The following is a 13185-nucleotide window of genomic DNA, read 5'->3' on the forward strand; positions in this document are numbered from 1 at the left end:
TTGCAGCCCGTCGTGTTGACCTACCTCATATCCATCTGTCATATCTCCATGTTGTATCCCGAGCCGAGTGTGCGAGTCGTCGTCGTCACAAAGGACCAGCTATGCCAATTTCATCAGAGAGGTGTGGATTTTTTTATGATCCTTGACAGTTGGGAGTGCCTTTCAGCACCATGAGGTGAAAGTGTGCATTTTGTCCCAGAAAGTAGAGGTGAGACCTCGTTTGCATTTTGCCTTAAAGATCTGGGGCTTTTCTCTGGGAAAATGTTTCCTTCTGGGCCTTTTCTAGAGACACCTTTGTCAAATGCCAGTTTAATTAGCATAACAGTTCCCACAATGCTCTGCTCTGGCTCAATGTCCACCTATGCCTAGCCAAAACCTTAATGAGCGCTCATTGGGCATGCATTATCTACCAAAGCAGCCAGAAGTTTAGCTTTGCGCAGTGGCAGTATCATAGCCCATGAGGTGTTAACCGAGGCGTGATTATTGCTAATTGAAAACTATTCCCAATACCCCGCCATGATGACTTGAAAAATAGTCAGCAATGGCAATTTTTGATAGTCTCTTGTGAGACTGGCATGCCTGGTTAAAAACAGATGAATCACCTTAAGTCTTTGAAAGCTTGGCTGCTGTGGGCCATGAAAGAGTGGCAAAGAACTCTGCACATCTACCACGCGTTACTTTCTTCACCTGGCTTGTGTTTTTGTGACGGGTTCGGAAAGTTCTGCACGGGTTTTTTTCATACCAGAGCTCTCCTACAAGCAAGCAATATCCTCGTAAGAGCAAAAGAGCAGGAAGTAGTGCTCATTCTTTGGAGAATCGTCTTGCTGCCAACCCTGGAAGAACACGTCCCTCCCCTTGAAGGGAAATGGTGACTGAAAGGCCTTAATGACTTTTCACTGAAGCTTTCCCTTTTTTGGTTTAAAGAAAGTACAGGAAGAAGCTCCCATGTATGCAGCAGCACGTCATCCACCAGAATCTATCTTCCCCTTGTAAGAAGCCATTGGATGACGTGCCCTGCTGTGGACCTTCGCGTTGCAGCCCGTCGTGTTGACCTACCTCATATCCATCTGTCATATCTCCATGTTGTATCCCGAGCCGAGTGTGCGAGTCGTCGTCGTCACAAAGGACCAGCTATGCCAATTTCATCAGAGAGGTGTGGATTTTTTTATGATCCTTGACAGTTGGGAGTGCCTTTCAGCACCATGAGGTGAAAGTGTGCATTTTGTCCCAGAAAGTAGAGGTGAGACCTCGTTTGCATTTTGCCTTAAAGATCTGGGGCTTTTCTCTGGGAAAATGTTTCCTTCTGGGCCTTTTCTAGAGACACCTTTGTCAAATGCCAGTTTAATTAGCATAACAGTTCCCACAATGCTCTGCTCTGGCTCAATGTCCACCTATGCCTAGCCAAAACCTTAATGAGCGCTCATTGGGCATGCATTATCTACCAAAGCAGCCAGAAGGTTAGCTTTGCGCAGTGGCAGTATCATAGTCCATGAGGTGTTAACCGAGGCGTGATTATTGCTAATTGAAAACTATTCCCAATACCCCGCCATGATGACTTGAAAAATAGTCAGCAATGGCAATTTTCGATAGTCTCTTGTGAGACTGGCATGCCTGGTTAAAAACAGATGAATCACCTTAAGTCTTTGAAAGCTTGGCTGCTGTGGGCCATGAAAGAGTGGCAAAGAACTCTGCACATCTACCACGCGTTACTTTCTTCACCTGGCTTGTGTTTTTGTGACGGGTTCGGAAAGTTCTGCACGGGTTTTTTTCATACCAGAGCTCTCCTACAAGCAAGCAATATCCTCGTAAGAGCAAAAGAGCAGGAAGTAGTGCTCATTCTTTGGAGAATCGTCTTGCTGCCAACCCTGGAAGAACACGTCCCACCCCTTGAAGGGAAATGGTGACTGAAAGGCCTTAATGACTTTTAACTGAAGCTTTCCCTTTTTTGGTTTAAAGAAAGTACAGGAAGAAGCTCCCATGTATGCAGCAGCACGTCATCCACCAGAATCTATCTTCCCCTTGTAAGAAGCCATTGGATGACGTGCCCTGCTGTGGACCTTCGCGTTGCAGCCCGTCGTGTTGACCTACCTCATATCCATCTGTCATATCTCCATGTTGTATCCCGAGCCGAGTGTGCGAGTCGTCGTCGTCACAAAGGACCAGCTATGCCAATTTCATCAGAGAGGTGTGGATTTTTTTATGATCCTTGACAGTTGGGAGTGCCTTTCAGCACCATGAGGTGAAAGTGTGCATTTTGTCCCAGAAAGTAGAGGTGAGACCTCGTTTGCATTTTGCCTTAAAGATCTGGGGCTTTTCTCTGGGAAAATGTTTCCTTCTGGGCCTTTTCTAGAGACACCTTTGTCAAATGCCAGTTTAATTAGCATAACAGTTCCCACAATGCTCTGCTCTGGCTCAATGTCCACCTATGCCTAGCCAAAACCTTAATGAGCGCTCATTGGGCATGCATTATCTACCAAAGCAGCCAGAAGGTTAGCTTTGCGCAGTGGCAGTATCATAGCCCATGAGGTGTTAACCGAGGCGTGATTATTGCTAATTGAAAACTATTCCCAATACCCCGCCATGATGACTTGAAAAATAGTTAGCAATGGCAATTTTTGATAGTCTCTTGTGAGACTGGCATGCCTGGTTAAAAACAGATGAATCACCTTAAGTCTTTGAAAGCTTGGCTGCTGTGGGCCATTAAAGAGTGGCAAAGAACTCTGCACATCTACCACGCGTTACTTTCTTCACCTGGCTTGTGTTTTTGTGACGGGTTCGGAAAGTTCTGCACGGGTTTTTTTCATACCAGAGCTCTCCTACAAGCAATATCCTCGTAAGAGCAAAAGAGCAGGAAGTAGTGCTCATTCTTTGGAGAATCGTCTTGCTGCCAACCCTGGAAGAACACGTCCCTCCCCTTGAAGGGAAATGGTGACTGAAAGGCCTTAATGACTTTTCACTGAAGCTTTCCCTTTTTTGGTTTAAAGAAAGTACAGGAAGAAGCTCCCATGTATGCAGCAGCACGTCATCCACCAGAATCTATCTTCCCCTTGTAAGAAGCCATTGGATGACGTGCCCTGCTGTGGACCTTCGCGTTGCAGCCCGTCGTGTTGACCTACCTCATATCCATCTGTCATATCTCCATGTTGTATCCCGAGCCGAGTGTGCGAGTCGTCGTCGTCACAAAGGACCAGCTATGCCAATTTCATCAGAGAGGTGTGGATTTTTTTATGATCCTTGACAGTTGGGAGTGCCTTTCAGCACCATGAGGTGAAAGTGTGCATTTTGTCCCAGAAAGTAGAGGTGAGACCTCGTTTGCATTTTGCCTTAAAGATCTGGGGCTTTTCTCTGGGAAAATGTTTCCTTCTGGGCCTTTTCTAGAGACACCTTTGTCAAATGCCAGTTTAATTAGCATAACAGTTCCCACAATGCTCTGCTCTGGCTCAATGTCCACCTATGCCTAGCCAAAACCTTAATGAGCGCTCATTGGGCATGCATTATCTACCAAAGCAGCCAGAAGGTTAGCTTTGCGCAGTGGCAGTATCATAGCCCATGAGGTGTTAACCGAGGCGTGATTATTGCTAATTGAAAACTATTCCCAATACCCCGCCATGATGACTTGAAAAATAGTCAACAAGGGCAATTTTTGATAGTCTCTTGTGAGACTGGCATGCCTGGTTAAAAACAGATGAATCACCTTAAGTCTTTGAAAGCTTGGCTGCTGTGGGCCATGAAAGAGTGGCAAAGAACTCTGCACATCTACCACGCGTTACTTTCTTCACCTGGCTTGTGTTTTTGTGACGGGTTCGGAAAGTTCTGCACGGGTTTTTTTCATACCAGAGCTCTCCTACAAGCAAGCAATATCCTCGTAAGAGCAAAAGAGCAGGAAGTAGTGCTCATTCTTTGGAGAATCGTCTTGCTGCCAACCCTGGAAGAACACGTCCCACCCCTTGAAGGGAAATGGTGACTGAAAGGCCTTAATGACTTTTCACTGAAGCTTTCCCTTTTTTGGTTTAAAGAAAGTACAGGAAGAAGCTCCCATGTATGCAGCAGCACGTCATCCACCAGAATCTATCTTCCCCTTGTAAGAAGCCATTGGATGACGTGCCCTGCTGTGGACCTTCGCGTTGCAGCCCGTCGTGTTGACCTACCTCATATCCATCTGTCATATCTCCATGTTGTATCCCGAGCCGAGTGTGCGAGTCGTCGTCGTCACAAAGGACCAGCTATGCCAATTTCATCAGAGAGGTGTGGATTTTTTTATGATCCTTGACAGTTGGGAGTGCCTTTCAGCACCATGAGGTGAAAGTGTGCATTTTGTCCCAGAAAGTAGAGGTGAGACCTCGTTTGCATTTTGCCTTAAAGATCTGGGGCTTTTCTCTGGGAAAATGTTTCCTTCTGGGCCTTTTCTAGAGACACCTTTGTCAAATGCCAGTTTAATTAGCATAACAGTTCCCACAATGCTCTGCTCTGGCTCAATGTCCACCTATGCCTAGCCAAAACCTTAATGAGCGCTCATTGGGCATGCATTATCTACCAAAGCAGCCAGAAGGTTAGCTTTGCGCAGTGGCAGTATCATAGCCCATGAGGTGTTAACCGAGGCGTGATTATTGCTAATTGAAAACTATTCCCAATACCCCGCCATGATGACTTGAAAAATAGTCAGCAATGGCAATTTTCGATAGTCTCTTGTGAGACTGGCATGCCTGGTTAAAAACAGATGAATCACCTTAAGTCTTTGAAAGCTTGGCCGCTGTGGGCCATGAAAGAGTGGCAAAGAACTCTGCACATCTACCACGCGTTACTTTCTTCACCTGGCTTGTGTTTTTGTGACGGGTTCGGAAAGTTCTGCACGGGTTTTTTTCATACCAGAGCTCTCCTACAAGCAAGCAATATCCTCGTAAGAGCAAAAGAGCAGGAAGTAGTGCTCATTCTTTGGAGAATCGTCTTGCTGCCAACCCTGGAAGAACACGTCCCACCCCTTGAAGGGAAATGGTGACTGAAAGGCCTTAATGACTTTTCACTGAAGCTTTCCCTTTTTTGGTTTAAAGAAAGTACAGGAAGAAGCTCCCATGTATGCAGCAGCACGTCATCCACCAGAATCTATCTTCCCCTTGTAAGAAGCCATTGGATGACGTGCCCTGCTGTGGACCTTCGCGTTGCAGCCCGTCGTGTTGACCTACCTCATATCCATCTGTCATATCTCCATGTTGTATCCCGAGCCGAGTGTGCGAGTCGTCGTCGTCACAAAGGACCAGCTATGCCAATTTCATCAGAGAGGTGTGGATTTTTTTATGATCCTTGACAGTTGGGAGTGCCTTTCAGCACCATGAGGTGAAAGTGTGCATTTTGTCCCAGAAAGTAGAGGTGAGACCTCGTTTGCATTTTGCCTTAAAGATCTGGGGCTTTTCTCTGGGAAAATGTTTCCTTCTGGGCCTTTTCTAGAGACACCTTTGTCAAATGCCAGTTTAATTAGCATAACAGTTCCCACAATGCTCTGCTCTGGCTCAATGTCCACCTATACCTAGCCAAAACCTTAATGAGCGCTCATTGGGCATGCATTATCTACCAAAGCAGCCAGAAGGTTAGCTTTGCGCAGTGGCAGTATCATAGCCCATGAGGTGTTAACCGAGGCGTGATTATTGCTAATTGAAAACTATTCCCAATACCCCGCCATGATGACTTGAAAAATAGTCAGCAATGGCAATTTTTGATAGTCTATTGTGAGACTGGCATGCCTGGTTAAAAACAGATGAATCACCTTAAGTCTTTGAAAGCTTGGCTGCTGTGGGCCATGAAAGAGTGGCAAAGAACTCTGCACATCTACCACGCGTTACTTTCTTCACCTGGCTTGTGTTTTTGTGACGGGTTCGGAAAGTTCTGCACGGGTTTTTTTCATACCAGAGCTCTCCTACAAGCAAGCAATATCCTCGTAAGAGCAAAAGAGCAGGAAGTAGTGCTCATTCTTTGGAGAATCGTCTTGCTGCCAACCCTGGAAGAACACGTCCCACCCCTTGAAGGGAAATGGTGACTGAAAGGCCTTAATGACTTTTCACTGAAGCTTTCCCTTTTTTGGTTTAAAGAAAGTACAGGAAGAAGCTCCCATGTATGCAGCAGCACGTCATCCACCAGAATCTATCTTCCCCTTGTAAGAAGCCATTGGATGACGTGCCCTGCTGTGGACCTTCGCGTTGCAGCCCGTCGTGTTGACCTACCTCATATCCATCTGTCATATCTCCATGTTGTATCCCGAGCCGAGTGTGCGAGTCGTCGTCGTCACAAAGGACCAGCTATGGCAATTTCATCAGAGAGGTGTGGATTTTTTTATGATCCTTGACAGTTGGGAGTGCCTTTCAGCACCATGAGGTGAAAGTGTGCATTTTGTCCCAGAAAGTAGAGGTGAGACCTCGTTTGCATTTTGCCTTAAAGATCTGGGGCTTTTCTCTGGGAAAATGTTTCCTTCTGGGCCTTTTCTAGAGACACCTTTGTCAAATGCCAGTTTAATTAGCATAACAGTTCCCACAATGCTCTGCTCTGGCTCAATGTCCACCTATGCCTAGCCAAAACCTTAATGAGCGCTCATTGGGCATGCATTATCTACCAAAGCAGCCAGAAGGTTAGCTTTGCGCAGTGGCAGTATCATAGCCCATGAGGTGTTAACCGAGGCGTGATTATTGCTAATTGAAAACTATTCCCAATACCCCGCCATGATGACTTGAAAAATAGTTAGCAATGGCAATTTTTGATAGTCTCTTGTGAGACTGGCATGCCTGGTTAAAAACAGATGAATCACCTTAAGTCTTTGAAAGCTTGGCTGCTGTGGGCCATTAAAGAGTGGCAAAGAACTCTGCACATCTACCACGCGTTACTTTCTTCACCTGGCTTGTGTTTTTGTGACGGGTTCGGAAAGTTCTGCACGGGTTTTTTTCATACCAGAGCTCTCCTACAAGCAAGCAATATCCTCGTAAGAGCAAAAGAGCAGGAAGTAGTGCTCATTCTTTGGAGAATCGTCTTGCTGCCAACCCTGGAAGAACACGTCCCTCCCCTTGAAGGGAAATGGTGACTGAAAGGCCTTAATGACTTTTCACTGAAGCTTTCCCTTTTTTGGTTTAAAGAAAGTACAGGAAGAAGCTCCCATGTATGCAGCAGCACGTCATCCACCAGAATCTATCTTCCCCTTGTAAGAAGCCATTGGATGACGTGCCCTGCTGTGGACCTTCGCGTTGCAGCCCGTCGTGTTGACCTACCTCATATCCATCTGTCATATCTCCATGTTGTATCCCGAGCCGAGTGTGCGAGTCGTCGTCGTCACAAAGGACCAGCTATGCCAATTTCATCAGAGAGGTGTGGATTTTTTTATGATCCTTGACAGTTGGGAGTGCCTTTCAGCACCATGAGGTGAAAGTGTGCATTTTGTCCCAGAAAGTAGAGGTGAGACCTCGTTTGCATTTTGCCTTAAAGATCTGGGGCTTTTCTCTGGGAAAATGTTTCCTTCTGGGCCTTTTCTAGAGACACCTTTGTCAAATGCCAGTTTAATTAGCATAACAGTTCCCACAATGCTCTGCTCTGGCTCAATGTCCACCTATGCCTAGCCAAAACCTTAATGAGCGCTCATTGGGCATGCATTATCTACCAAAGCAGCCAGAAGGTTAGCTTTGCGCAGTGGCAGTATCATAGCCCATGAGGTGTTAACCGAGGCGTGATTATTGCTAATTGAAAACTATTCCCAATACCCCGCCATGATGACTTGAAAAATAGTCAACAAGGGCAATTTTTGATAGTCTCTTGTGAGACTGGCATGCCTGGTTAAAAACAGATGAATCACCTTAAGTGTTTGAAAGCTTGGCTGCTGTGGGCCATGAAAGAGTGGCAAAGAACTCTGCACATCTACCACGCGTTACTTTCTTCACCTGGCTTGTGTTTTTGTGACGGGTTCGGAAAGTTCTGCACGGGTTTTTTTCATACCAGAGCTCTCCTACAAGCAAGCAATATCCTCGTAAGAGCAAAAGAGCAGGAAGTAGTGCTCATTCTTTGGAGAATCGTCTTGCTGCCAACCCTGGAAGAACACGTCCCACCCCTTGAAGGGAAATGGTGACTGAAAGGCCTTAATGACTTTTAACTGAAGCTTTCCCTTTTTTGGTTTAAAGAAAGTACAGGAAGAAGCTCCCATGTATGCAGCAGCACGTCATCCACCAGAATCTATCTTCCCCTTGTAAGAAGCCATTGGATGACGTGCCCTGCTGTGGACCTTCGCGTTGCAGCCCGTCGTGTTGACCTACCTCATATCCATCTGTCATATCTCCATGTTGTATCCCGAGCCGAGTGTGCGAGTCGTCGTCGTCACAAAGGACCAGCTATGCCAATTTCATCAGAGAGGTGTGGATTTTTTTATGATCCTTGACAGTTGGGAGTGCCTTTCAGCACCATGAGGTGAAAGTGTGCATTTTGTCCCAGAAAGTAGAGGTGAGACCTCGTTTGCATTTTGCCTTAAAGATCTGGGGCTTTTCTCTGGGAAAATGTTTCCTTCTGGGCCTTTTCTAGAGACACCTTTGTCAAATGCCAGTTTAATTAGCATAACAGTTCCCACAATGCTCTGCTCTGGCTCAATGTCCACCTATGCCTAGCCAAAACCTTAATGAGCGCTCATTGGGCATGCATTATCTACCAAAGCAGCCAGAAGGTTAGCTTTGCGCAGTGGCAGTATCATAGCCCATGAGGTGTTAACCGAGGCGTGATTATTGCTAATTGAAAACTATTCCCAATACCCCGCCATGATGACTTGAAAAATAGTCAGCAATGGCAATTTTCGATAGTCTCTTGTGAGACTGGCATGCCTGGTTAAAAACAGATGAATCACCTTAAGTCTTTGAAAGCTTGGCCGCTGTGGGCCATGAAAGAGTGGCAAAGAACTCTGCACATCTACCACGCGTTACTTTCTTCACCTGGCTTGTGTTTTTGTGACGGGTTCGGAAAGTTCTGCACGGGTTTTTTTCATACCAGAGCTCTCCTACAAGCAAGCAATATCCTCGTAAGAGCAAAAGAGCAGGAAGTAGTGCTCATTCTTTGGAGAATCGTCTTGCTGCCAACCCTGGAAGAACACGTCCCACCCCTTGAAGGGAAATGGTGACTGAAAGGCCTTAATGACTTTTCACTGAAGCTTTCCCTTTTTTGGTTTAAAGAAAGTACAGGAAGAAGCTCCCATGTATGCAGCAGCACGTCATCCACCAGAATCTATCTTCCCCTTGTAAGAAGCCATTGGATGACGTGCCCTGCTGTGGACCTTCGCGTTGCAGCCCGTCGTGTTGACCTACCTCATATCCATCTGTCATATCTCCATGTTGTATCCCGAGCCGAGTGTGCGAGTCGTCGTCGTCACAAAGGACCAGCTATGCCAATTTCATCAGAGAGGTGTGGATTTTTTTATGATCCTTGACAGTTGGGAGTGCCTTTCAGCACCATGAGGTGAAAGTGTGCATTTTGTCCCAGAAAGTAGAGGTGAGACCTCGTTTGCATTTTGCCTTAAAGATCTGGGGCTTTTCTCTGGGAAAATGTTTCCTTCTGGGCCTTTTCTAGAGACACCTTTGTCAAATGCCAGTTTAATTAGCATAACAGTTCCCACAATGCTCTGCTCTGGCTCAATGTCCACCTATGCCTAGCCAAAACCTTAATGAGCGCTCATTGGGCATGCATTATCTACCAAAGCAGCCAGAAGGTTAGCTTTGCGCAGTGGCAGTATCATAGCCCATGAGGTGTTAACCGAGGCGTGATTATTGCTAATTGAAAACTATTCCCAATACCCCGCCATGATGACTTGAAAAATAGTTAGCAATGGCAATTTTTGATAGTCTCTTGTGAGACTGGCATGCCTGGTTAAAAACAGATGAATCACCTTAAGTCTTTGAAAGCTTGGCTGCTGTGGGCCATTAAAGAGTGGCAAAGAACTCTGCACATCTACCACGCGTTACTTTCTTCACCTGGCTTGTGTTTTTGTGACGGGTTCGGAAAGTTCTGCACGGGTTTTTTTCATACCAGAGCTCTCCTACAAGCAATATCCTCGTAAGAGCAAAAGAGCAGGAAGTAGTGCTCATTCTTTGGAGAATCGTCTTGCTGCCAACCCTGGAAGAACACGTCCCTCCCCTTGAAGGGAAATGGTGACTGAAAGGCCTTAATGACTTTTCACTGAAGCTTTCCCTTTTTTGGTTTAAAGAAAGTACAGGAAGAAGCTCCCATGTATGCAGCAGCACGTCATCCACCAGAATCTATCTTCCCCTTGTAAGAAGCCATTGGATGACGTGCCCTGCTGTGGACCTTCGCGTTGCAGCCCGTCGTGTTGACCTACCTCATATCCATCTGTCATATCTCCATGTTGTATCCCGAGCCGAGTGTGCGAGTCGTCGTCGTCACAAAGGACCAGCTATGCCAATTTCATCAGAGAGGTGTGGATTTTTTTATGATCCTTGACAGTTGGGAGTGCCTTTCAGCACCATGAGGTGAAAGTGTGCATTTTGTCCCAGAAAGTAGAGGTGAGACCTCGTTTGCATTTTGCCTTAAAGATCTGGGGCTTTTCTCTGGGAAAATGTTTCCTTCTGGGCCTTTTCTAGAGACACCTTTGTCAAATGCCAGTTTAATTAGCATAACAGTTCCCACAATGCTCTGCTCTGGCTCAATGTCCACCTATGCCTAGCCAAAACCTTAATGAGCGCTCATTGGGCATGCATTATCTACCAAAGCAGCCAGAAGGTTAGCTTTGCGCAGTGGCAGTATCATAGCCCATGAGGTGTTAACCGAGGCGTGATTATTGCTAATTGAAAACTATTCCCAATACCCCGCCATGATGACTTGAAAAATAGTCAGCAATGGCAATTTTCGATAGTCTCTTGTGAGACTGGCATGCCTGGTTAAAAACAGATGAATCACCTTAAGTCTTTGAAAGCTTGGCCGCTGTGGGCCATGAAAGAGTGGCAAAGAACTCTGCACATCTACCACGCGTTACTTTCTTCACCTGGCTTGTGTTTTTGTGACGGGTTCGGAAAGTTCTGCACGGGTTTTTTTCATACCAGAGCTCTCCTACAAGCAAGCAATATCCTCGTAAGAGCAAAAGAGCAGGAAGTAGTGCTCATTCTTTGGAGAATCGTCTTGCTGCCAACCCTGGAAGAACACGTCCCACCCCTTGAAGGGAAATGGTGACTGAAAGGCCTTAATGACTTTTCACTGAAGCTTTCCCTTTTTTGGTTTAAAGAAAGTACAGGAAGAAGCTCCCATGTATGCAGCAGCACGTCATCCACCAGAATCTATCTTCCCCTTGTAAGAAGCCATTGGATGACGTGCCCTGCTGTGGACCTTCGCGTTGCAGCCCGTCGTGTTGACCTACCTCATATCCATCTGTCATATCTCCATGTTGTATCCCGAGCCGAGTGTGCGAGTCGTCGTCGTCACAAAGGACCAGCTATGCCAATTTCATCAGAGAGGTGTGGATTTTTTTATGATCCTTGACAGTTGGGAGTGCCTTTCAGCACCATGAGGTGAAAGTGTGCATTTTGTCCCAGAAAGTAGAGGTGAGACCTCGTTTGCATTTTGCCTTAAAGATCTGGGGCTTTTCTCTGGGAAAATGTTTCCTTCTGGGCCTTTTCTAGAGACACCTTTGTCAAATGCCAGTTTAATTAGCATAACAGTTCCCACAATGCTCTGCTCTGGCTCAATGTCCACCTATGCCTAGCCAAAACCTTAATGAGCGCTCATTGGGCATGCATTATCTACCAAAGCAGCCAGAAGGTTAGCTTTGCGCAGTGGCAGTATCATAGCCCATGAGGTGTTAACCGAGGCGTGATTATTGCTAATTGAAAACTATTCCCAATACCCCGCCATGATGACTTGAAAAATAGTCAACAAGGGCAATTTTTGATAGTCTCTTGTGAGACTGGCATGCCTGGTTAAAAACAGATGAATCACCTTAAGTGTTTGAAAGCTTGGCTGCTGTGGGCCATGAAAGAGTGGCAAAGAACTCTGCACATCTACCACGCGTTACTTTCTTCACCTGGCTTGTGTTTTTGTGACGGGTTCGGAAAGTTCTGCACGGGTTTTTTTCATACCAGAGCTCTCCTACAAGCAAGCAATATCCTCGTAAGAGCAAAAGAGCAGGAAGTAGTGCTCATTCTTTGGAGAATCGTCTTGCTGCCAACCCTGGAAGAACACGTCCCACCCCTTGAAGGGACATGGTGACTGAAAGGCCTTAATGACTTTTAACTGAAGCTTTCCCTTTTTTGGTTTAAAGAAAGTACAGGAAGAAGCTCCCATGTATGCAGCAGCACGTCATCCACCAGAATCTATCTTCCCCTTGTAAGAAGCCATTGGATGACGTGCCCTGCTGTGGACCTTCGCGTTGCAGCCCGTCGTGTTGACCTACCTCATATCCATCTGTCATATCTCCATGTTGTATCCCGAGCCGAGTGTGCGAGTCGTCGTCGTCACAAAGGACCAGCTATGCCAATTTCATCAGAGAGGTGTGGATTTTTTTATGATCCTTGACAGTTGGGAGTGCCTTTCAGCACCATGAGGTGAAAGTGTGCATTTTGTCCCAGAAAGTAGAGGTGAGACCTCGTTTGCATTTTGCCTTAAAGATCTGGGGCTTTTCTCTGGGAAAATGTTTCCTTCTGGGCCTTTTCTAGAGACACCTTTGTCAAATGCCAGTTTAATTAGCATAACAGTTCCCACAATGCTCTGCTCTGGCTCAATGTCCACCTATGCCTAGCCAAAACCTTAATGAGCGCTCATTGGGCATGCATTATCTACCAAAGCAGCCAGAAGGTTAGCTTTGCGCAGTGGCAGTATCATAGCCCATGAGGTGTTAACCGAGGCGTGATTATTGCTAATTGAAAACTATTCCCAATACCCCGCCATGATGACTTGAAAAATAGTCAGCAATGGCAATTTTTGATAGTCTCTTGTGAGACTGGCATGCCTGGTTAAAAACAGATGAATCACCTTAAGTCTTTGAAAGCTTGGCCGCTGTGGGCCATGAAAGAGTGGCAAAGAACTCTGCACATCTACCACGCGTTACTTTCTTCACCTGGCTTGTGTTTTTGTGACGGGTTCGGAAAGTTCTGCACGGGTTTTTTTCATACCAGAGCTCTCCTACAAGCAAGCAATATCCTCGTAAGAGCAAAAGAGCAGGAAGTAGTGCTCATTCTT

At 46.1% G+C, this 13185-nt stretch overlaps 13 non-coding genes across 13 annotated transcripts; all 13 read left to right on the forward strand.

Moving 5' to 3' along the window:
• The first annotated feature begins 428 nt into the window (after positions 1–428).
• On the forward strand, positions 429–570 carry LOC149277701 (U4 spliceosomal RNA). The gene has a single exon (XR_016278874.1). It is a non-coding gene; the product is annotated as a U4 spliceosomal RNA (small nuclear RNA).
• An 890-nt stretch (positions 571–1460) lies between these two features.
• Positions 1461–1602, forward strand: LOC149277702 (U4 spliceosomal RNA). The gene has a single exon (XR_016278981.1). It is a non-coding gene; the product is annotated as a U4 spliceosomal RNA (small nuclear RNA).
• An 890-nt stretch (positions 1603–2492) lies between these two features.
• LOC149277703 (U4 spliceosomal RNA) lies at positions 2493–2634 on the forward strand. Its single transcript, XR_016278896.1, has one exon. It is a non-coding gene; the product is annotated as a U4 spliceosomal RNA (small nuclear RNA).
• An 886-nt stretch (positions 2635–3520) lies between these two features.
• Positions 3521–3662, forward strand: LOC149277704 (U4 spliceosomal RNA). The gene has a single exon (XR_016278919.1). It is a non-coding gene; the product is annotated as a U4 spliceosomal RNA (small nuclear RNA).
• An 890-nt stretch (positions 3663–4552) lies between these two features.
• LOC149277705 (U4 spliceosomal RNA) lies at positions 4553–4694 on the forward strand. The gene has a single exon (XR_016278962.1). It is a non-coding gene; the product is annotated as a U4 spliceosomal RNA (small nuclear RNA).
• An 890-nt stretch (positions 4695–5584) lies between these two features.
• Positions 5585–5726, forward strand: LOC149277706 (U4 spliceosomal RNA). The gene has a single exon (XR_016278969.1). It is a non-coding gene; the product is annotated as a U4 spliceosomal RNA (small nuclear RNA).
• An 890-nt stretch (positions 5727–6616) lies between these two features.
• On the forward strand, positions 6617–6758 carry LOC149277707 (U4 spliceosomal RNA). Its single transcript, XR_016278897.1, has one exon. It is a non-coding gene; the product is annotated as a U4 spliceosomal RNA (small nuclear RNA).
• An 890-nt stretch (positions 6759–7648) lies between these two features.
• Positions 7649–7790, forward strand: LOC149277708 (U4 spliceosomal RNA). The gene has a single exon (XR_016278920.1). It is a non-coding gene; the product is annotated as a U4 spliceosomal RNA (small nuclear RNA).
• Positions 7791–8680: 890 nt separating this feature from the next.
• On the forward strand, positions 8681–8822 carry LOC149277709 (U4 spliceosomal RNA). The gene has a single exon (XR_016278963.1). It is a non-coding gene; the product is annotated as a U4 spliceosomal RNA (small nuclear RNA).
• Positions 8823–9712: 890 nt separating this feature from the next.
• On the forward strand, positions 9713–9854 carry LOC149277710 (U4 spliceosomal RNA). Its single transcript, XR_016278899.1, has one exon. It is a non-coding gene; the product is annotated as a U4 spliceosomal RNA (small nuclear RNA).
• An 886-nt stretch (positions 9855–10740) lies between these two features.
• Positions 10741–10882, forward strand: LOC149277711 (U4 spliceosomal RNA). The gene has a single exon (XR_016278964.1). It is a non-coding gene; the product is annotated as a U4 spliceosomal RNA (small nuclear RNA).
• An 890-nt stretch (positions 10883–11772) lies between these two features.
• Positions 11773–11914, forward strand: LOC149277712 (U4 spliceosomal RNA). Its single transcript, XR_016278921.1, has one exon. It is a non-coding gene; the product is annotated as a U4 spliceosomal RNA (small nuclear RNA).
• Positions 11915–12804: 890 nt separating this feature from the next.
• On the forward strand, positions 12805–12946 carry LOC149277713 (U4 spliceosomal RNA). Its single transcript, XR_016278886.1, has one exon. It is a non-coding gene; the product is annotated as a U4 spliceosomal RNA (small nuclear RNA).
• The last annotated feature ends 239 nt before the right edge of the window (positions 12947–13185 follow it).

Source organism: Sceloporus occidentalis, unplaced genomic scaffold, assembly GCF_023333645.1.
Source record: "Sceloporus occidentalis isolate IW3139 unplaced genomic scaffold, rSceOcc1.0.p SCAF_206, whole genome shotgun sequence".
NCBI classification, from domain to species: domain Eukaryota; kingdom Metazoa; phylum Chordata; class Lepidosauria; order Squamata; family Phrynosomatidae; genus Sceloporus; species Sceloporus occidentalis.